This window comes from Bubalus kerabau, chromosome 20 (genome assembly GCF_029407905.1).
Source record: "Bubalus kerabau isolate K-KA32 ecotype Philippines breed swamp buffalo chromosome 20, PCC_UOA_SB_1v2, whole genome shotgun sequence".
In the NCBI taxonomy this organism is placed as follows: Eukaryota; Metazoa; Chordata; class Mammalia; order Artiodactyla; family Bovidae; genus Bubalus; species Bubalus kerabau.
The window spans coordinates 41863560-41888161 of NC_073643.1; the positions used below are offsets into that span (position 1 = coordinate 41863560).

The 24602-nt window shown below is 41.8% G+C and overlaps 1 long non-coding RNA gene across 2 annotated transcripts in view; it reads left to right on the plus strand.

Moving 5' to 3' along the window:
• Positions 1–22219, plus strand: part of LOC129635422 (uncharacterized) — a 49669-nt gene extending 27450 nt beyond the window's left edge. For both annotated transcript variants that reach the window (XR_008706275.1, XR_008706274.1), the window contains exons 4-5: positions 15819–15867; positions 18719–22219. This is a non-coding gene — a long non-coding RNA (uncharacterized LOC129635422). The remainder of the gene's footprint in view (positions 1–15818; positions 15868–18718) is intronic.
• The last annotated feature ends 2383 nt before the right edge of the window (positions 22220–24602 follow it).

A 24602-nucleotide genomic window follows, 5' to 3' on the forward strand; every position in this document is an offset into this window, starting at 1 on the left:
GAAAACCAATAGCAAACACTAGATCTCATAGCCTGACCTCCTATTACTCTGCTATGGATTACTGGTCAGGTGACATAGTGTGGATTTCTCTAAACCCATATATACTACCCCAAAATGGTGGATATAAAGGAAAGTGTAGAAAGAGCAAGGCAATTAGAGAGAAGCTTAAAAGGTATGAGAAACAGATAGTCAGTGAAAAACCATCTTATGTCTGCTTGAATAATGAGTCACAGGAAAATGAAAACTTCTTTAACTATGAAAGTTTCAGCAAGAAGAAAATGTTAGGCCTTCTTGGTGTTAGTTTAAACATGCAAAATAAGATAGCATTTAAGAAGACTCTGCTTCAGCATCATATTGACAGTGTCCCTCGCTTGAGTCAGGGATTGGGGACTTACTGAGACACACCATCTGGCAAAATAAGGAAGGCCAGTCTTGTGCCAACTGAAAAAGCTGCATCAGTTCCAACTCTTGTGTACTTTGCACATTACTGGTTGCCTTGCAAAACGTTTATCACTTTTTAATTAGGAAGGACTGAAGGAGCTTAGTACCCTGAAGAAAATGTCAACAGCCCAAAGAAAGAAAAATCATCCACTGGGTCATCAGGGGCAATAGGTGTTTCACTTTGAGCTCACAGGACAGTTTTGTACCAGAATCTTTGTTGAGGGGACATGTGTCCTTGGTGTGTCTGAGCAGAACTGGGGATCTGGTTTTTCTGTTATTCTGACAGTTTCCCCCACTTGTTTCTCCTGCAGCGTGGCCAGGCCTTAAAAGCACATGCTGAGAGATCACCTCTGCTCTGCTTCTTGGCCTGTCATGTAAACTGTGGCCTGTCATGTTCATTAAAATGAAAATTTGTTGAATGGAATTTGCCCGACTGGCAGAATAGTTTAATTGTCAGATGTTGTTAGGCTGGGATATAAATATTATGTTTCTATTGTTAATTAATTGCAGTGCCTCAGTACCAGTGATCCAAAATCCAATTTAGTCTGCAATAGGCCTGTGGATAAGGGCCAGAGATAATGAATTCAGAGGGGAAAAATGTACTCAGAGTTTCCATTGTATCTGTCAAGGTCCTCTTAGAAAAATAGCAAATTTTGGTGTATCACTACAGTTCAGGAGGGGCAAAACAAGACAGAATTAAGAGTCATTGTCTTTTGAAGCCTCTCAAATGTTCCTTACTGTTGCATCTTCCACTCCTCTAGCCCAAGTGTGTCCCAGCATCAAAAATCCCAAAAGCTGCCGGGCTCTGTCCCCTTTCTGTGTGACTTCCCCCCCACGCTGTTGTTTCCACCTCTGAGTCTGTTGTTATGTTTCCAGCTCATTTCAGACTTGTAGAACTGAGCTCTCTTGTCCTGTAATCCTGCTCAATTCTCTTTGCAGTGTTCATTTTCTTCTCTTCCATTTACCATCAACCCTTCCTTTCTTTTTCTTTCTGTCCTTTATTTCGGTCCCCAGGCTCAACAGCCTGTCTGTCAAGTCTGCCATCGTTTGTTAAGATCATTTTGCTTCCAAATTGAGCTGGTGGCTGAATATTGCTCAGAATACTGCTGCTTGAACTGTCTGCATTAGAAAGAGGAGCAGAAATCTTGCCGCTGGGGCCCAGACCTTAAAACTGACTGTTGCTGCAAAGCCCTGAGCCAGCAGGCATTTGTGACCACCATTCTCAACCAATATTTTGTTGAATACTTGCTGTGAGCATGGCATCTTACCCGGCCACCTCTCTGGGTTCCAAAGGCAAGTGGGTGTGCCAAGCAGAAGAGGACTAATTAAGACTTTGGAAGGCAGGGCCAATGTGGTCCAGTGGTCAGGGACCCTCATTTAATTCCTGGCATCCTGGTCCCTGCAAACCTCGTTCTGCCCCTGCAATTATGCCAGCCGAGAAGCGGGGAAGAGAAGATGAACTTTGTTCCGCTCTGAGTTTCCCGGTCCAGCAGTGTCTGTCAGATTAAAAACGAGAGGGAAGCAGGCCAGAGAATCTTCCAGATGGAGAGTTCAGAGGAGGGCACAACCAGACTCCCTCTCGGCAGTGACGTGGCCAGGCCATTCAAGCCTTGGGCCAGGAGCCAGGAGGAGGGCAAGCTGCCGCCTGACCCTGCAGTGGAGTGGAGTGGGGGCCGCCAGAACAGCCACCCCGGCTTTGGGTGGAGGTGCTAGCAAACCAGGCACATGCAGGCCACATGGTGGAAGCAGAGCATTTTATCCCGAGGACTGGCGGCTGTTTGGAGGTAGGGCCCTCCATTCTGGATTGCTCTTAAAGGATGAGTTCAAGTCACGTAGATAGCTGCAAAACCAAATGGGGAATTGGTGTTCTCCAGCCTCTCTGTTTCTTCCTTTGGAATGAATCAGCCATGTAGAAAAGGTGACCTTAGATAGGCAGGAGGCATTCGGAGCAGCAGTGACCCCACATTCTTGGATGGACTCGCATGTGGACAGCAGTTGCAGGCAGCAGGGTCTGGCGGAGGCAGGGTGCACTGACACTCACTCCCCACACTTCTTGGTAGCATGATTTTGTAATGAGGTTCTGTGTTCATTGAAAAGTATCCCGTATGGATACTTCAGGAATAGGGTTTTGCTCAAATGAGAACTGTTTTTTAGACTAAGGTCATCTGAGGTCTATGAAATGGAATAATAATGAATGAGGCTAAACACTGAATGTCTGGTTTAACCTTACTTAAAAGTTGATTATTTTAACATTGCTTCTGTACAACCTTAGTTTCTTTCTGAGATGAACCCCTTTTTCTCCAATTCAGGTTCTTAGAGTTCAGGAAGGGTTTGTGCTATTGGGAACAGAGCTATTTGACTTGAAATGTCATCTCATTCTAAGAAAACACACTGAGGCCACATTAGGGCATCCCTGTGCAAATGTCACATTGTCAGAGTGTCTCCTCCCAGGATTAAACTAGCCACGGTACCTCCAGCCCTGTCTTGTGGTCAGACAAATCCAGTGACTCCCCATAGCCAGGGCGCCAACTTGGCCAGGGTTATGCTCCCTGAGATCTCATGGAATTTGATTTGTCTCGAACTCTCTGAATGTTAAGATGCTAATTATTGGTTGATTGGTATTCTGCTCCCCAGATGTCACCTAATGATTTTCCAGGGCTCATGCTACTTAGCAAATTTATTTTTCCAATGCCTAGCAAATATTACAGCATTGAACAAGTGCAGTGAGGATGAGTTGTGTTATATTTTGTGTGTTTACGTGTTTGTGTGTGTCTCAGGCCATTGAAGTATAGACTTCTGTAGAGAGATACCTTTTCATCTTAAAAAAACCTAGAGTACAAATTGAGAAAATGAAAAAAGGGAACAAAAATAAAAAACTAAAGAATTTTCAGTCAGTTTTCAGTTTTAATAATGACACAAACATAATTTCTTTAAGCAAATTTCCTTAAGTGTTACATGCTTGATACTGTCCTGGAGGATGTGGATTCAACAAGGTACATGAAAGGTGTGGCCTGTATCAGCTGCGTATGAAAGGCTACTATATTCAGTGCTTTTGTTTAAGATAAAAATGAGGTACTGACAAAAAGAAAAATGTGGTCTGTACCTTTGTTGAACTTAGAGTCTAATGGAAAAACTTTCATGTACATTTTGATAGTATTGTTATCCGTGACAACAATAGTTCCAAAATCACTGCAGATGGTGACTGCAGCCATGAAATTAAAAGACGCTTACTCCTTGGAAGGAAAGTTATGACCAACCTAGACAGCATATTCAAAAGCAGAGACATTACTTTGCCAACAAATATCCGTCTAGTCAAGGCTATGGTTTTTCCTGTGGTCATGTATGGATGTGAGAGTTGGACTGTGAAGAAAGCTGAGTGCCGAAGAATTGATGCTTTTGAACTGTGGTGTTGGAGAAGACTCTTGAGAGTCCCTTGGACTGCAAGGAGATCCAACCAATCCATTCTAAAGGAGATGGGTCCTGGGTGTTCTTTGGAAGGAATGATTCTAAAGCTGAAACTCCAGTACTTTGGCCACCTCATGCCAAGAGTTGACTCGTTTGAAAAAACTCTGATGTTGGGAGGGATTGGGGGCAGGAGGACAAGGGGACGACAGAGGATGAAATGGCTGGATGGCATCACCGACTCGATGGTCGTGAGTTTGAGTGAACTCTGGGAGTTGGTGATGGACAGGAAGGCCTGGTGTGCTGTGATTCATGGGGTCACAAAGAGTCGGACATGACTGAGTGACTGAACTGAATTGACAATTATCCATGTTAATGACAAAACTAAGGAATGGAGACTTCCCTAGTGGTCCATAGGCTAAGACTCCACACTCCCATTGCAGGGAGCCTGGGTTCCATCCCTGGTCAGGGAACTAGAGCCTGTGTGCAGCTTAGAGTCCGCAGGCCACAAGTAAAGATGCTGCACGCTCCCACATGTCACAAACAAACATGGAACATCCCGTACATGCCACAACTATGTGTTTGCATGCCACAAGTTGCAACTAATGTTGCAAGTCCCCAAGTGCTGGACTTCCCTGGTGGTCCAGAGGTAAGAATCTGCCTGCAAGTGCAGGGACACATGTTCGATCCCTGATCTGGGAGGATTCCACATGCCTTGAGGCAAACTAAGCCCACACACCACAACTACTGAGCTTGTGCTCTAGAGCCTGCAAGCTGCAGTGAGAGGTCACGATGATGCACACTGCAATTAGAAAGTAGCCCCCACTTGCCACAACTACAGAAAGCCTATGAGAAGCAACAAAGACCCAGAGCAGCCATAATTAATTGAAAAGATCCCAAGAGCTGCAAGACCCAATGTAGTCAAATAACTACAAATATTTTTAAAAAAACCCCAAAACTAAGGAATGTTCTGATCTCCTCTCTCAACTCTAAATATATCAGTTTCACAAATTCTGAAAATATAAGAAACACACACATATACATTGAAATAAAACTTCCGAGAATATATCTGAGAAGTGTCAGGTTTTGGGGATCTTTTCTGCTGTTTTTGTGAGGGTTAAATCAGTATGGTAATGATGAGATGAGTCACTAAGTTGTGTCTGACTCTTGTGACCCCATGGACGGTAGCCGGTCAGGCTCCTCTGTCCATGGGATTTTTCCAGCAAGAATACTGGAGTGGGTTGCCATTTCTTTCTCCAGGGGACCCAGGAATTGAACCCGGGTCTCCTGCCTGCATTGTGGGCAGATTCCTTACCGACTGAGCTACCACTGAGCTAAATCAGTATGCAGATTCTCAAATAACTCCATATGTTTAAAATAATCATTTATCATCAGATAGTTTAACCAAGGCTATGTTTTCCAACGGCCTGGTTTTCACCAATATGTAGAAAATGGTTTAAGAATCTTCTCTTAGTTGAAAACTGTCATTTGAAAGAATGTTGCAATAATTTGTCTGCAGTAACAGCTCACTGAACATAAGAACTGGAAACCAGGGCTGATTTATTCATTGTCTTCATTTATTCTTGTGTCTTCATTCTTGGGTGAACAGACTTCTTTCTTAGGTATGTACATAATTGTTAAAAAACTTAAAGGTCGATAACCAATCGCTTAATGTGGCACTTGAGTCAGGTGAGGACTGCAGAATGCAACGGTGAAGGCAGATTGCTCCGTTCCAGGCAATGCTGCCTTAACGAAGGTGCAACTGATGGTTCCCAGAGATAGGTTTTAATTGTAGGAAGATAAGTCATAGACAAAAGAGGGTGTTTTTTTTTTTTTAATATTTGAGAAAAATGTTTCTTTAAATTCAGACCAGTTTTTAAGGGAGCTGGGGACTGGATAATGGAGTGAGGGGGCTTGGGGTGATAAAGATTTTCTGGGCAGCTGTGGATCATGGAAAAAGCAAGGGAGTTCCAGAAAAACATCTATTTCTGCTTTATTGACTATGCCAAAGCCTTTGACTGTGTGGATCACAATAAACTGTGGAAAATTCTGAAAGAGATAGAATACCAGACCACCTGGCCTGCCTCTTGAGAAACCTATATACAGGTCAGGAAGCAAGTTAGAACTGACATGGAACAACAGACTGATTCCAAATAGTAAAAGGAGTACATCAAGGCTGTATATTGTCACCCTACTTATTTAACTTATATGCAGAGTACATCATGAGAAACGCTGGGCTGGAAGAAGCACAAGCTGGAATCAAGATTGCTGGGAGAAATATCAATAACCTCAGATATGCAGAGGACACCACCCTTATGGCAGAAAGTGAAGAGGAACTAAAAATCCTCTTGATGAAAGTGAAAGAGGAGAGTGAAAAAGTTGGCTTAAAGCTCAACATTCAGAAAACTAAGATTCATGGCATCTGGTCCCATCACTTCATGGGAAATAGATGGGGAAACAGTGGAAACAGTGTCAGACTTTATTTTTTTGGGCTCCAAAATCACTGCAGATGGTGATTGCAGCCATGAAATTAAAAAACGCTTACTCCTTGGAAGGAAAGTTATGACCAACCTAGATAGCATATTGAAAAGCGGAAACATTACTTTGCCAACAAAGGTTCGTCTAGTCAAGGCTTTGGTTTTTCCAGTAGTCATGTATGGATGTGAGAATTGGACTGTGAAGAAAGCTGAGTGCCGAAGAATTGATGCTTTTGAACTGTGGTGTTGGAGAAGACTCTTGAGAATCCCTTGGACTGCAAGGAGATCCAACCAGTCCATTCTGAAGGAGATCAGCCCTGGGATTTCTTTGGAAGGACTGATGCTGAGGCTGAAACTCCAGTACTTTGGCCAGCCACCTCATGTGAAGAGTTGACTCATTGGAAAAGACTTTGATGCTGAGAGGGATTGAGGGCAGGAGGAGAAGGGGATGACAGAAGATGAGATGGCTGGATGTCATCACTGACTCGATGGTCATGAGTTTGAGTGAACTCCGGGAGTTGGTGATGGACAGGGAGGCCTGGCGTGCTGCCATTCATGGGGTCGCAAAGAGTTGGACATGACTGAGCGACTCAGAGAAGGCAATAGCACCCCACTCCAGTACTTTTGCTTGGAAAACCCCATGGACAGGGGAGCCTGGTAGGATGCAGTCCATGGGGTCGTTAAGTCAGACACAACTGAGCAACTTCACTTTCACTTTTCACTTTCATGCATTGGAGAAGGAAATGGCAACCCACTCCAGTGTTCTTACCTGGAGAATCCCAGGGACGGGGGAGCCTGGTGGGCTGCAGTCCATGGGGTCGCACAGAGTCAGACACGACTGAAGCGACTTAGCAGCAGCAGCAGCAGAGCGACTGAACTGATCCTCTGAAAAGCCACTAAGATAAATGAGTTGTGTTACTGGTCTGTGCCTCTCTGCCTCCGTGATCATGTCTTTTAGGAGCAGCCAAACCCTAAAGTTCTTTGGATCCATTTAAATCTAGTCTGTGTCTTGCACGAGGTCACATGAAGGTTACAGAGTCCACCTGCTCTAGAACAAAATGGGGATAAATTACATAGGAGGGGAGTGGGAGGTGTAAATGGGAGAAGGCGTTGTAGCTGCAGGTGAAAATGTTCTCATGGCCGTTTGAAGGTTGCTGCTGCTGCTGCTGCTAAGTCACTTCAGTCGTGTCTGACTCTGTGCGACCCCATAGACGGCAGCCCACCAGGCTCCCCCGTCCCTGGGATTCTCCAGGCAAGAACACTGGAGTGGGTTGCCATTTCCTTCTCCAATGCATGAAAGTGAAAAGTGAAAGTGAAGTCGCTCAGTCGTGTCCGACTCTTAGCAACCCCAAGGACTGCAGCCTACCAGGCTCCTCCGTCCATGGGATTTTCCAGGCAAGAGTACTGGAGTGGGGTGCCATTGCCTTCTCCGTTAGAAGGTTAGGTCCTTGAATTTTGGGGTCAAGACAAACATGGGAAAGAGAGGACAAGTTTGAGCAGATATGCTTGACCTTTGTCCAGGGATAAGTACTTTGGGCACTAGAAGAAGTTTTCTGATCTTGATCTGTCCTACTTCAGATATCTAGCACAGGTATATGGACAAATGTTTGAGTATCAGAGATATATACAAAAACTGTGGAGTCCACTGTGCAGGTGACTCTTGAACAAGAAGGGCTTAGGGAGACTGAGTCGTATATATTTGTGTATAACTATTGTCGGCCTTCTGTGAGTGTGCCCGTATCTGGGTTTCTGTGGATTCAATAACCATGGATCATATAGTACTGTAGTACATACTTACTGAAAAAAAAAAATCCATGTATAAATGGACCAATGCAGTTCAAACACTTGTTCAACGGTCAACTGTTCTTGTTTATTCAACAAGTATTGGCTGACTGACTGGTGCTAGTATAGAATCTGGGGCTCAGATTAGGTAGGCAGTGTGAGGTTGGCTTGAATGATAAAAGCCATAGATTTTAAAGAGTTTAGACGTTAATTAAGATCATAAAACATAAATACAGAAGAAAGTAATAATTTAAGACAATAGGGACTTCCCTGGTTGTCTGGTGGCTTCCTTGCTCCCAATGCAGGGGGCCCAGCTTCCATCCATGGTCAAGGAACTAGAACCCATACGCCACGACTAAGATTTCGCATGCCATAACTAAAGATACTGTGTGCCATAGCTAAGACCCAACGCAGTCAAATAAAAAAAAAAAAAAAACTTTAAGAAAAGAAAGCATGCGTGCCTACTGTAAGGCACTATATGATTAAGGTGAGAACAAAGCTCTGTTTTAAGACCAGTCCCACCTCCTGGCCCTTTACCTTTCTGGGAACGAGCCCTGTATCAGCTATTCTTTCTCACTCTTCTGCTTTCAGCCTCCTGATCTCAACTGAATCTTCTCATCACCTTGACACCTGCTCAGCCGGTACAGTTTACAGACAGTGCAGAGAAACCCTCTTTGAGTCCTTTGTCCTCCTCTAGATGCTACTTTCTTGCCTGCCCTTCATATCTGAATGTGCCTAATACTGTCCTTACTCACTCTTCATTTTAATGATTTCCACTTGTCTCTTAACGGATTCCAAACTGAATTCTGTCTCAGATCACAAAACAGTTCTCATTTCAGTTCCTCAGTGACCTTCACATTGTAAAAGGGGTGGAGCTGGAGTGAAGCTGTGAGGGTGAGAGGCGTTAGCATGGACTTTCTGCGCGAGACCAATATCGCGAGACAGTTTGCACGAGACCCTTCTGTGTGACCATTAGCGGGAGACCATTAGCATGGCAGAGTTCTTGTTCAGTCAGCCTGACAGTGGTCCTCGGGACAGAGAGTGTGGTGGGCGGCGGGTCTCTGCCTTCTCCCCAAGGCCTTCGAGAACCTGACCTTGCCGGCAGGTGAGCTGAGGGACAGACCCAGGGCTGCGTCTCGCAGAACTCCAGACCTCTCGTCACAGCCGCCCACTGGTAGCAGTGGCAGTTTTGGAAGCGCCCAGGCCTTGAAGCAGCAGTGAATCTCTTCCCCCACCCCTCTCCCCGCTGTGACAGATGGCAGTGGAGGGCCATCACCACAGGTTGCTGTACTTGGAGGCTGCAGCAACTGGAGACTGCCATGACGGTAACAGCTTCAACCCAGCCACCATTTTGTGATGAGACTCACACCACATGTAGGGGCCTCCAGAGGTATTCAGCTGATGGCCCCAGCTACGGCCTCACTAACCCTCAGCGCCTGGCTGACGCTTGAGGGAATGAACCTTCAGATGATTCCATGCCCCAGTTTTCAGGTCTTCCACCTGAGGCCTCAGGCGTTGTCGCATCAGAATTCTTGTTCCCTAGAAACCATAATAGATATTAAATGATTATTATGAAGTCATTTTAAGTAGTTTGAACTGAATCAATACAGAGCCAATGCAAATACCTATTCTATTATTGCTAACTTGTTCTTTGCCGAATATTAACTAATTTCTACCAACTTTCTTTCAGTTCCTATTTGCTTGGTGTATAGTTTTCTATACTTTTCCTTTCAAAATCTCTGTTTTAGATGTGTTTCTTACAAACATCAGATAGCAAGGTTTTTAAACATTCATTTTGAAAAGAAATTATTTTAATAGATGCATTTAGTCTGCTTACTCTGATTACTGACACGTTTAAACTTATTTTACAGGCCTGTTTGTTGTTGGGCTGGTCCCGACATTTGTGTTTTCTATTTACTGTGCTTTCCTTTGCTTCTTTCTCCATTCTATTCCAATTTTCTAAAAAAAGAGAATTGGTTGTGTTTTCTATTCTCTAGATTGTTCCCTTCACTGGTTTGAATGTTTCTTTTCTTTTGATGATTACTCTTATGTGTTTTAAAACTGTGAAATATAATATGCATATAAAATAATTTTTGAAAATGTATATCTGCAGTTTAAAGACAATAATAAGCCAAACATCCAGATACCACTCCCCAAGCCAAGAAGCAGAGCATTGTCACATTCCAGAATCCTTTTAGAGAATTCCATCCTTACAAACTCTTCCCTTGCTCTCAAGATAACTATAGCCTGAATTCTGTATACATCATTCATTCTCTTGCTTTTCTTCATAGTTTTTGCCACTTTCATGTTGTATTTCAAAACAAGATAGTATTTATTTTTGCCTTTTTGAACATTTTATATGTGGAATAATATATACAGTCTTCTGTGACATGTTTCTTTTGTTTTACATCATAATTTTGAGGGCATACATGTTGATGTCTGTAACAGGTTCATTGATTTCTTGAAGCTGTATAATATTCCATTGTAAGAATCTGTACAAATGTAAATATGTTTATTCACTGATAGATGTTTCCATTGTCTTCAGTGTCTCTTGGCATCCTAACATTGATGATCTAAACATTTCTCTTTGAGCATATATGAAAGGATATCTTTGGTTATGTACACAGAGAAAGAAATGCCAATATTCCTTAACAAGTTCATCAGTAGCTTTAATGCGTATCTTTAGCAACCGAATCAGAATCTCTTGCTCCTAAACAATTCATCCTCTGCTCCTTTGTTCTGTATAATTCCAGCCAACCATTTGTGCATGCTCAGTCACTTCAGAAGTGTCCGACTCTTTGTGACCCTGTGGACCTCAGCTCTCCAGGCTCCTCAGTCCATCAGATTTTCCAGGCAAGAATACTGGCGTGTGTTGCCATGCCCTCCTCCAGGGGATCTTCCCTACCCAGTGATTGAACCCGCGGCTCCTGCGGCTCCTGCACTACGGGAAGATTCTTCACTTATTTCATCTTATTTGAAAACCCTTAAAACTGGTTGTTATTATAGGTTTTTTTTTTTTTTTTACAACCAGTCTTTATTAATTATTATCCAATATCCATTATTTGTTATTGAATTTACTAGATTTACCACCATACATGCTAATATAATTTGGTGAGCATTGCTTTTTGTTCTTCTTTCCTTCCTTCTGAAATCAATTCCTTCTTATTCAAGGATATCTTTGAGTATTCCTCTCAGCAAAAGTAAACTACTGTGAGCAGGAAACAACTTTTTTTTTTAAATAACCCAGCTGTCATTGTTGAATGATAATCGGTTTAGCATGGCTATAGAGTTTTCCCTGAACTTTTTTCCTTTTGGAACTTAAGACACGTTATTTCACTGCTGCCTTGCTGGTTTTTTTTCTGTCATTCATGATTATTTTATGCAAGACAAGGTATTCAAGCAAGTGGAGCCTAGTTTCTCAGAAACTGGGAGGCAGGTTGTTCTCACTGGTTCACTTTAAGGCTTTCTTTCTATCTCTGGTGCTATGGTTTCCTTTTGTTGTATCTACTGGTAGATTTGCTTTCATTTAGCTTGTTGAGGTCTTGGTATGCTCTTTCCAAGAGGATTCATATCTTTCATTCTAGAAAATCTGCACTCTTTTTTTTTTTCATATTGATCTTATCTCTTTCTTTTAAGCTATACTGTACTTTGTTAAGCATTTCTATGTGGTTGGAGTAGAAAGGGATACTGCTTAATCTCTGTGCTGTTAGGCCATAAATCTCTCAGGTTTTACAAAATGTAGTATTTTGTTTTATCTAGTCTTCCCCAAATTATGTTTCTTTCAACACTATTTCAATCCACATAGCCTAGGGGGAAGGAGAAATTAAAAAAAATTTTTTTTATGGAAGGATAATTGCTTTACAATTTTGTGCTGCTGCTGCTGCTGCTAAGTCACTTCAGTCGTGTCCGACTCTGTGCGACCCCATAGACAGCAGCCCACCAGGCTCCCCCGTCCCTGGGATTCTCCAGGCAAGAACACTGGAGTGGGTTGCCATTTCCTTCTCCAATGCATGAAAGTGAAAAGTGAAAGTGAAGTCGCTCAGTCGTGTCCGACTCTTAGCAACCCCAAGGACTGCAGCCTTCCAGGCTCCTCCATCCATGGGATTCTCCAGGCAAGAGTACTGGAGTGGGGTGCCATTGCCTTCTCCGCAATTTTGTGCTGGTTTCTATCAAGTATCAACATGACTCGGCCACAGGTATGCATATGTCCCCTCCTTCTTGAACCTCCCTCCCATCTCCTACCCCATCCCACCCCTCAACATTGTAACAGAGCACTGGGTTGAACTCCCTGTGTCACAGAGCAAATTCCCACTGGCTATCTATTTTACATATGGTGGTTATATATTTCCATGCTACTCTTTTTAGTCATCCCATCCTATCCTTCCCCTACTGTGTCCACAAGCCTGTTCTCTGTGTCTGCCTCTTCATTGCTGCCCTGAGAAGGCAATGGCACCCCACTCCAGTACTCTTGCCTGGAAAATCCTATGGATGGAGGAGCCTGGTGGGCTACAGTACGTGGGGTCGCTAAGAGTCGGACACGACTGAGCGACTTCACTTTCACTTTTCACTTTCATGCATTGGAGAAGGAAATGGCAACCCACTCCAGTGTTCTTGCCTGGAGAATCCCAGGGATGGGGGAGCCTGGTGGGCTGCCGTCTACAGGGTTGCACAGAGTTGGACACGACTGAAGTGACTTAGCAGCAGCAGCAGTACCATCTTTCTAGATTCCATACACATGCGTTAATCTACAATATTTGTCTTTCTCTTTCTGACTTACTTCACTCTGTACAATAGGCTCTAGGTTCATCCACCTAATTAGGGCTGACTCAAATGCATTCTTTTTATAGTTGAGTAATATTCTGTTATATATATGTACCACAATTTTTTCTTTTAGTTTTTTAAAAACTATTTTTAATTGAAGGATAATTAGTTTATAATATTGTGTTGGTTTCTGCCATACATCAACATGAATCAGCCGTAGGTATACGTATGTCTCCTCCCTCTTGTACCTCCCTGCTTCTTGCCTCCCTTTCCCACCCCTCTAAGTTGTCACAGAGCCCCGGTTTGAGTTTTCTGAGTCACATAGCAAATTCCCACTGGCTATCTATTTTACATAGGGTAATGTATATGTTTCCATGCTACTCTCTCCATTTATCCCACCCTTTTCTTCCCGCACTGTGTCCATAAGTCTGTTCTCTATGTCTTCATCTCCATTGCTGCCCTGAAAATAAGTTCATCATTGCCATCTTTCTAGATTTCACATGTATGCATTAATATAGGATATTTGTTTTTCTTTCTGACTTACTTCACTCTGTATAATAGGCTCTAGGTTCATCCACCTCATTAGAACTGACTCAAATGCCTTGCTTTTCATGGCTGAGGAATATTCCATTGTATATATATACCACAGCTTCTCTATCCATTCATCTTTTGACGAGCATCTTGGTTTCTTCCTTGTCCTAGCTATTATAAAAAGTACTGTGCAATGAATATTGGGGTACATGTGTCTCTTTCAATTGTGGTTTTTCTTGGGGGTACATGCTCTGTAGTGGGATTGTTGGGGCATATGGTAGTTCTATTCCTATTATTTTAAGAAATCCCCATACCGTTTTCCATAATGATTGTTATCAATTTATATTCCCCCAACAGCGCAAAAGACTTCCCTTTTCTCCAAATCCTCTCCAGTATTTATTGTTTGTAGATTTTTTTAAATGATGGCCTTTCTGACTGGTGTGAGGTTATACATAACTGTAGTTTTGATTTGCATTTCTCTAATAGTGAACAATATTGAGCATCTTTTCATGTGTTTGTTGACCATCTGTATGTGGAAGGAGAAATTTTGATGTTCTATAGAGGCAGCTTATCTCCTGCATTAACAGTCTAAAGTTTACATCATAGCCCCCAAGTCTGGCCTTGTTCTTTGGTGGTCATGCATCTGCGATGATGGGTTCTATGGTTTGATGGGGGCTGTGAAGAAAAATAGCCCAGTAGGGCCTGAAGCAGTTACTTAGGACACTGAAGGAAAAAAAAAGAAACATCAGAAAACCATGGAGTTGTTGACCATTCCCAGTTGCTGCACCTTGAGAGACGTTAGGACCTAGACACAAATGAGGGAAATAGGCATATTCTATTTTTTTTTTTTTTTAATACAGAGTGATCTTTCTTTTAAAAAAGTATTTATTTAGTTGGCTACACTGGGTCGTAGTTGCAGCATGTGGAATCTTTAGTTGCAGCATGCAAACTCTTAACTGTGGCATGTGGGATCTACTTCCCTGACCAGGGATAGAACCCATGCCCCCTGCACTTGGAGCTCAGAATCTTAGCAACTAGGTCACCATTTACTTATTTATTTGTAATTAAAAAAAAATCTCTTTACTTTTTGGCTATGGTGGGCCTTTGCTGCTGCATGCGGGCTTTCTCTAGTTGCAGCGAGCAGGGGCTACTCTTTGTCATGTGTAGGCTTCTCATTGTGGTGGCTTCTCTTGTTTCAAAGCACAGGTTGTAGCCGCTCAGGTTTCAGTAGTTGCAGCACATGGACTTGGTAGTTGTGGCTTGCAGGCTCTAGAGGGCTGGCTCAGTGGTCGTGTTGCATGGGCTTAGTTGCTTTGCAGCATGTGGGATCTTCCTAGACCAGGGATCGAACTGATATTCGATATTGCAAGGCATGTTCTTAACAATTGCACCACCAGGGAAGCTCCACCATTTATTTTTAATTATGGAATGAACATATGAGTAATGGTGGACCATTATAGAATCAGCCCCTTGAAAGCTTAAATTCTTACTACTGTTTAGCAACTATGCTTTACCACCTTTCCTATCATGTTGACTTGTGTGCGGTTAGTGCATTGTTTTGGTCACAGGCAGCTTAATTTAACATGTCTAGATTTGATTTGAAAATGCCAAATGTAGCTTACTTTGTTTTGTGAGTTTCTCTCTACTGAGAGAAGGCTACACTCTTATCTTGAGAAAGGAGGATTGTATGTGTAAGCTTGCACACATATACTCATAGAGGCAAGTGGTGAGGTCTGGTTTGGGATGGCCATGCACCTGGTATGGCTCAGTGGTAAAGAATCTGTATGCAGTGCCGGAGACGCAGGAGACAGAGGTTCGATCCTTGGGTAGGGAAGATTCCCTGGTGGAGGGAATGGCTACCCACTCCAGTGTTCTTGCTGGAAAAACCCCATGGACACTGGAGCCTGGTGGGCTACAGTCCATGGAGTTGCAAAAAGCCAGACATGACTGAGCGACTTAACACATACACCTCATATAAATGGAAGAGGCTATTCCAAGTAAAACTTCCAGGGAAATGGAAATTGAGTGTGCAGGAAAGATGGTGCTAAATAATACAAAATGCTTGGTCAAATCAAGTGTGCTGCATAATGTTTGATTTGATTTTCATCTCTTCACTTTATAAGGCTTCTGTTGAGAAGTTCACTCCCTTCTGTTAAGGACTTCATACCTCCAAAGATTAGACTGTAGATTTGGCCAGGTTTGTGTGAGTCAATCCTGGGTGGATGTGTGTGCTGTTTTCAGTTTACAACCTTGTCTCTCATTGGCCTTTTGTGCAGGAGGTATGAGGCACGAATATTATTAGTGGTTTATTTGGCTAGCATCATGTATAATGGCATATGGAAATTCTACTTAGAGACATGGAGAGAAAACATTTGCTGTTTTACTCGCAGATAACTCAGTGCTTTCGTTTTTATCTCTTTGTAGCTTTGAAGCTCAGCAAAGAAGGGAAATCCATTGAGAACAGTCTGTAAAGGTAAGTGTATTTATTACATGGCCTTGACAAACATTGCCTTTACAACATTGATTTTTCTTTTATTCAGAGATTTAAACACTCGGATTAAAGATATAGCTGACAGGACAACTTCCTTAACCACCTGCTTGTCCTCCGTCACAGGCAAAAGTGCTGAGCAATAGTTAGAAGGGAGAAGGAGGAAATAAAATGATGTGCTGAGGGTGGCCAAATGCAATTGTATGCTTGCTGACTTTTGCTTTCTTCTCAGCAGTTAAGACATTCCAGTGGCACTAAGTTTACTAAGATTAATGCTAGATGGAAAAAGAATGCACTTGTACCACTTCTGGTCAATAGTTAAGTAAAACCAGCTGGCCGAATAAAGCGTTTAAGATAAAATGCAAAGTGGCATTTCAATTGGGTTGCATGAGATTTATCATGAAAGTCAGATGTGCTGTTGTGGAGAGGAGCTGGTTTTGTCGAAAGGAGAAAGCCAGCCAGTTTGGTGTAGCTAATTTCATTCCTCCCAGTCACTGTGGGCACTAAGTGAGTTACAGGAAATGAACTTCCAAGTTCAAAGCAATGGAGAAAGTACCTCCTCAGCCTCCTGTGAAACATTACAATCGAGTTGGTTTTTACATGGAAAAATGTAATTGTTTCCTCTTTCCTAGGTATATTTTTAAGCATATTTCTGTACAGCATTGTTCTTTGATTCATTGTTTAATTTCTGTTCTGCATGAAGTATTTTAATTTAAAGAATTCATTCTGGGGAATTATAGGGCTGCAGTTTCATCAAGAGTCTTTGGTGGCCAGGGTGAAATATGCCATAATTTTACATTTGTTTTCATCATCAATTATGTTTTTGACAATTATAGGTTTTTTCCTGTCATTTTTATTACAGCAATCATGACCATGACCACTTTAGTTCAAGTTGGAAAAGCCATTGTGATTTACCTTATACTTTAAGTTATTCCTAACTTTGTGACAAATCTACTTCTGGAGCTGATTTTTAAATGTTTATTTTGAGGGCAATTTTACAGGGAAATTGGAGAAAATCCCTTTTGAATAATCAAAACGTGAGCTATAAAAATACTCTTTTGAGGGTTGTTTGCTTTGGGATGACTAAACTCAAATGCATGACAGCTGGTTGGCTTGGGATTTTTCTGTAATGGTTTGCCACCAGTGAAGAAAAAAATATCTTAAGATAAGGATGATTCTTATTTTCGGCCATGTAACTTACATATCTCTGGACCACTGAGCCACATCTTGGAAAAAAGCCATATTTGATAGCTTTTAGAAATAAATTCTCATAAATTGTTGAAGTTAGTGATGCTGTAGCATCCTTCAGAACCTTGCGATCTTTAGCTACAGTTATGGTGCTCTCTTTCTTCCTGGAAAATGCTTTCACAATGGTATAGTTTTATTTCCTGTACTCTCAATGAAAACCTTTTGTTATTCTGCTATTCTGGAGTCAGGCATAGGTTTAGTTCTGGTTTGACTTTCATGAGTTATTGGACCATGTGCAAATTATTCACCTGCTCTGTGTCTCAGTTTCTTAGTTTGTGAAATGGGGATAATAATACTATTTTACTCCTAAAGCTGTTGTAGAGATTAAATGAATTATGATGTGTTGAGGGCTTGGAACAGGTCCTGGTCCATGATAAGTCTCAAGAGCTATTAGCTGCTGCTGCTCTTGTGAATATTACTGTCATCATCATCATCATGTGCATCCTTATGAATTTATTCTTTAGGTGTTTTGAGGTGTCTATTCTCTTTGGAAGTGTCAGGATAACGTTTTGAAAACTATCATGTTACTAAAGAAGGGTGAATTCTGCTTTGGCTTTAGGAGTGGAGTGAAAAGATAACTTTTGGTTAATAAGACAAGTGAGGCCTCTGTAAGTAAACAGTTGAAGTTTTGTAGACATGAGGGTAATCACTGTCTGTCGCTGTGTGTGGGCAGCTACTAACTAATATAGTCTTAAGAAGCAAGTGATCTCTTGCTACCTAGTTACATGTAGGCATTTTTGAAGAAAGCCTTGGTAAGTTTAGACGACTTCTTTGCTCCTCCCCCTTTTTGTTTCTCGATGTATTTGTTTTCTCCTTTTAACTACATTTTATTTTCTTTTGACATAATTATACTAATTGGAACTGTACTCAGAGACCTTACTCAGGGCCCTACATTCAGCCTCAGGATAGGTGCATGACCACAAGCTTGGGTCAATGGGTGCTTCCTCTCTGGAAGTTGCATCTTGAGCTAAAGGATTCTCCTTTCTCCCAGCGGGCATTCTGTCCTGACAGTACCTCCCATGAGACCACTGTAGCCATTCCCATTTCCTGGCTTCCACTTCTGTCTTGGTCACTGATGGTCTCCTACCCTTATTTTCCAGTCTTTCATGGATTTGCTGAGCCTCAAATTTCCTTCCTGTAATCCTTCTTACATTAGTCATTTGGTTTCTGTTGCTTGCAGTCACAGAACTAAGTGACAGAGTACTTTACACATTAGGGAGTTAAATTTGGAATAAATGGGGCATGATTATAAGTTTACAGTTAAAATACCAGTCACTACTTTCTTCCATCATGTATAAAAAGCTGAACATTTTGCAGTAGATTAGATAAGGTGAACAGTTCTCAATTATTTCAAAAATGGGCTCTTGCTGGACTCTTCACTACTCTTGTATTTGGTAAAAATAAATCACTTTTGGCAGTTTATCAAGCTCTCAAAGGATATGTGTGTATGTGGGGGGAGAGTTGGAATTGAGAAGCCAGGAGGTCATCCTTTCAGTTTCTGGGGCCCAGATCTCTTTGTGACATGGGGATTGTGAAGGGACCGTGATTTCCTTCTACTTATCCCTGGTCTCTTCTGCTTATTACTTAGGTCTCTGACGTTACTCGTGATTCCCGAGAATGGAATGGACAAGTTTGCTCTATTTCCCCCTGAATCCTGTTTGCTGACTACTCCTGTGTTCTGTGTGGTGCCTAGAACAAATCTGGTTAATGATTTTTTTTCACAGGAACATCAATTTTGCACTCCTACTGTGAATAAATAGCATGGCAGCATTGTGTAGTGGAAAGAACCTTAGCTGAAGTGTTAGGAAACATGCTTTCTAGTTTGGGCTCTGCCTCTTGCTAGCTTTATGACTTTGGGCAAGAAACCCAACATTTTTTTTTACAGTCTCAGTTTCCTCACCTGTAAAATAGGATAACCTTTATCCTATCTACTGAATAGGGCTTTTCTCAGGATAATAATATATGTGAAAGTGCTTAGGGAACTAAAGTGTTATGTAATATCCAAGTATTATTTTTGTGATTGTTATGGTATATATTTATTAAACATTGAAAATTCGAAGGCTTATTTTATGAGACTGAATAGGAAAGTGGGGGAGGGGGGGAATAAAAAAGAAAAATAGAAACAAAACTCTGCATAGTGCTTGTGCTGGAATTCTGTGCCTCCAGCTCTCATTCCTCTGAAAGGCTCTGTGTCCCAGGAGGTTAGCTTCAATTGTCAGCATTCCCCAGGCTCCCTTGCTCTCTGGTTTTCCCTGGAGTAGTCTGTGGAAGGCATGGGGTGAAAACCCGAGAATGCAAGGTTGAAATATTGTCCCCTGCCTTCCTTGGAGCACTGGCTGTATTCCTCTAAGCAACGCCACCAGGGTTCCTGTCAAGGGCCTAGCTTCTGCCTGCAGCTGCAGCTCTTTCCACCATTTGGTAACTGCTCCTTCCGTTTGCCCCTCTAAGTCTGGGGGAGAACAGTTTATTTCCGCTAACCGCCGGCTGCTGGCTGTCTCTTCCCGGTTTCCCTTAACCTTGCCCACACCCTTCATTATATTCACCCCAGTTACCCCAGGTGAAGGTGCTGTCTTTACCCTGATGTGAACTTGATAGCACAGAGGAACTTCTTTGTATTTCTTTCTGCCACTCTCAATTCAATTCAACAAATGTCTTTCTAGGACTTACAGTATGCCAGGAACGTAGTAAATGTTTACTTACTATAAACTGGACATTTTGGTGGTACACTTGGAGGGATTATATCAATCAGTTTTTTGAAAAGCAAATTTTGGTAAATTGAAAAACTATGTTATTCCTAGTATATACAAATATCCAGGATTATGTTTATACACATGGTGAATTATCTTTTAAAATCCGTTTTTATTTTTATCATAGCAACATGCCTACATCATTTGGGTAAAACAGCACTAAAAAGCAAATATTGAAAAACCACACCCCCTCCTCTTCTAACTTCCCTAAATTGCAACTTGAAACTCTGATACTTCTGGCATTTCTCTCTCTGTTTTGAGTAACATGCTTTTACGTTTTTTTCCCTGATATTACAAGTTTAGCAGTAGCTCTTTGACACTTCCACTCCTTTGGTCACTACAGCCTCCTAAAATGAGTATATTACAATTTTTTTTTTGTTTAAATTGATATAATATTTACATTGTTATGTTATTAGAGTTGGGAGTTGGTGATGGACAGGGAGGCCTGGCGTGCTGGGATTCATGGGGTCGCAAAGAGTCGGACACGACAGAGCCGCTGAACTGAACTGAACTGAATGTCTTCTTTAACATATAACCTTTTGTCTTCTTTGGAATTAACATATGCTTTTAAAACATTGCTTACCTTATGAGGTAGGTAGTAATGGCATTTCTGTTTTATGGTTGTCGAAACTGAGGAAGTCTTAAGTATTTTGCCTAGAGTCACACAGCTATTAAGCGTTAGATTTGGAATTAGACTCCAGCTAGTCTGCCTACTCTGACCAACCTAGACAGCATATTAAAAATCAGAGACATTACTTTGCCAACAAAGGTCCATCTAGTCAAGGCTATGGTTTTTTCAGTGGTCATTTATGGATGTGAGAGTTGGACTGTGAAGAAAGCTGAGCGCTGAAGAATTGATTCTTTTGCACTGTGGTGTTGGAGAAGACTCTTGAGAGTCCCTTGGACTGCAAGGAGATCCAACCAGTCCATCCTAAAGGAGATCAGTCCTGGGTGTTCACTGGAAGGACTGATGCTGAAGCTGAAACTCCAATACTTTGGCCACCTGATGTGAAGAGTTGACTCATTGGAAAAGACCCTGATGCTGGGAGGGATTGGGGGCAAGAGGAGAAGGGGATGACAGAGGATGAGATGGCTGGTTGGCATCACCAACTCGATGGACATGAGTTTGGGTAGACTCTGGGAGTTGGTGATGGACAGGGAGGCCTGGTGTGCTGCGATTCATGGGGTCGAAAAGAGTTGGGCACAACTAAGCGACTGAACTGAACTGAACTGAACTGAGTCTGCCTACAAAGCCTCCTTTCCTAATCATGACATTATTTACAAACACTGTCAGGTCAGCTGTTATCCTAATGGCTACATTTAAAAAAAAAAACAAGAACCCCCCCCCCCAAACCAATAAAATCAGACTTGAGTTCTATCTTCCAAGATTCAGAATCAGTAGTTCTGGGCAGGGGATCAAGAATCTGTATTTTTAAAATACAGATTCCATTTGATTGCATCGATCAGGTTTTGAGAACTTCAGTTGTATAACCCTACCATTATCGGAATCACCTTCATTACCATCATGATCGTCAACATCACCATCCCCACCAGCATCACCACCACCTCCATCGGCAGCAACAAATGACAGTTTTGCACAGTGCTCTCAGGAGCTGAGTAGAAATTCTGTATCCAAAAAAGCAGCTGCTTTTTGACCTCTTAGGTGAGATCACACTGGTGGGTGATTCAGGTAACAGTTTATCCAGTCATTTTTAAGTTTGGCAAGTGCTCTGGGAGGAACTGTGCCCATAGAAGTGGACAGGGTAATTTTTTCAGCTCAGCTGTTTGTTGCTTTATCTGTTATAATGGCCATGAGAATATTGTACCTGTACTTAACCCTGACCTTAAAGGGACTCCTTTTTTTTTTTTTTCCTGAGAGTTCCCAACGGTGACATCTGGAGAAATACAAAGCTCAAATAAAGGAGAATTTTTTATGTCTTTGTTCTGTTTGATTTCCATGCTCCCCATCTCCCTGATGCTTGTGGCATTTCTTGTTTATCTGGCAGGAGAGAAGCAGTAAAATTCTGCCTGGGGTTTTCTCATCCCTAGGTGTGAAATTATTTCAGAACTATAATAATAATACTTTGCATTTCTACAGTTCTTTTATTTGAAGATCTAAAAGTGTTAATAGAGCTTCCCAGCACCCTCTGAAGTAGGTAAGTATTATTAGAGAAGATTTTCTCCAAGAACATTTTCACTTCATATCCCATGTGTAACTTGAAAATGCTTTTGTGTTATTTGGGAATCTCAAACCATATAAAGTGCCTTGTATCTAGGGCACTTCTTTTCTCTATATTTAATTTTCATTAATTCCCGGCACATTGAGGGAAATATAGTCATTTCTCATGCGTGGGTGTGGCATTATTTAGAGAAAATTAAAATAATTCTTTTATTAAAATAAAATTAATAATAAAATCAAAATAAAATTAAAATAAAAATTCTTTTATTGCCTTGTATTTGGACATTTTGAAAATGTTCTGTAGTATTCATCAGCTATGGAACTGTCTATGTCACAGTTAATTTTCCTTTTTTAAGGTAGCAGGACTTGTAATACATTGAACTTGGCCTGATAGAATGGTGTCCTTTGAGAGCTCATGACATGTCAAGCCAGTTAAAAATACAAACCTAGTTTGCATTCTGAGTTAAAGGTTTAATTTTGAAAAATTGTTTTGAATGTTACATGCATGAATTTTAATCAGTAGTGTTTAGGGTTTCGGCTCACTTAGTGTCATTGATGCAGAAGTGCTGCATGTCTGCCCTTGCATAGAACAGTCAGGAAAAGCCCTTCTAATTCTTGTCCACACCGGGCACCCTGGGAAGCTCTTTCTGTGCAGTATCAGGTGACCCTGCTGTCAGTACAAAGGCCACAGACACAGGGTCTTTCACTGTGTCTTCAGGGCTTCAGTATTTATTTTCCCAGCATCCTCTCACAATTCCCACAGAAAGGTCTTATCACTTCTCTAGACTTTCTGTTAGTAAACAGGGTACCAACCTTCACAACTTGAAGGAACTGGAAAACCTCTAACCTCTCCTCAGTCTTGAGAAAGTCTGATTTTATGGAAATAAGATAAAAGGAAACAGAACAGTTTAAATGAAACAGAACAATCGAAATTTGTCTTTATTCCTGTCTTTTCTGCTGGTATCTAGCACCATGAATTTAGGCTTTTGGGGAAAAAACAAACAAACAAACAAGAAACTAGTGAAGGTTGGAGTTCTAAAGGTTGGAGAATACTTCTAGTGCTTTCTGCTTTTGGACATGCCCCCAGTGCAGAATGCAAAGTCTGTCGAAGTTCTTGAGATGAGAAAGGGAAGAATATACACAGGAGGGATAACAAAATGCGCAAATTGATCTCTTTAAATTATGCTGCCCCAAATTTGCCACTGAGACAAGGTGATGCGTCAGCATTCGCAAGGTGCTTTATGACTCTCATGATGGAGAGAGTGTGTCGGAGGATCACGGGGTTAATACTTTCCCTGGCATCTCAGTTGTCTTCCTTTTGGGGAAAAGTTCACTTAAGACCCATCATCTGAAGATTTGGAGGGATGTGGGCAGAATTATGAATCTCTAGACCATTTTCTCCAGAGGCATTTGCTCAAAGGAGGTCACATTAATTTGCTGCTAATTATATGAAGCTAGATTTATCGGTGAAGATGGTTTTGGCAGCAAATAATCAAAAAGTCTACTCAAAATGGTTTAAACAATAAGGGAATTAAAAAAAAGAAGCTAACTACACTCTCCATGTCTACCTGCTGAGCCCCATGGATGTCATGATTGATGGAAAGGCATTACAGAATGCTGACTCTGAGTGTCTGGAATCCAACCTCAATCCACTTTTCCCTGGTACCAAGCAACTGGGGACCCACCAGGGTGCCTTTGATGGTTGTCACTGTGCAGTAGGGGAAGGATTTTGAGCACTCGGCTGTTGACAGATTGCTGAGCATTGTCAGTTATTTTGTGAACCTCTCTACTCACTTACATTTGAACACAAAATAAAACCCATCAGAATAAAGAAAATGAATTTTCTCAAGGAGCTTAACATCCTGAGGGAGGCAGTTTCAGGTTTTGTTAATTCAGCAGCTCAACAATGTCCTTAAAGCCTTCATTTCTTGCTTTATTTTTTTCCTCTGCTGTCTTCAGTGCACTGACTTGGTCCTCAGACTAGCTGCCCTCATGGTTCTAATATGGCTGCTTCATTTTGGGGGGCTATCCCCCATACAGTAGCATCCACTGGTATAATAGACTGCCTGTTCTTATAAAGGACTGTCTGTCCTTTTTAAATGCAAGGGCCCTTTCTGGTAACCGCTCCAGCGGGCTTCTCCTTGGGTTGCATTTGGCTGACTGCAGCTATCTACTTCTGAAGTCAGACACTGGCACGTGGGATGGGATTAACTTGATTGCCTTAGATTGGTGCTTTCCAATCTAAGTTTGTTCATGTCATGGTACACATAGAAAATGATAACATTTGGTCAGAACATTAAGTAAACGGAATAGGCTGCTTACAGCTGGAGGTGACTGGGTGTGTGTGTGTGTGTGTGTGTGTGTGGAGGGTGTGGGTGGGGATTCTGGCTGATCTGACTCTTCCTGACTGGCTGCCCTAGGGACTAAAGGGGTGGATATCTGAGTAGCTATAACCCATTTTCTGGTTTCAACTAATCAGGATTTACTCCTGAGTGGGATAATCTCATTTTGCTTAGGCACTTGGCTTTGTGGAGATATGACACCCC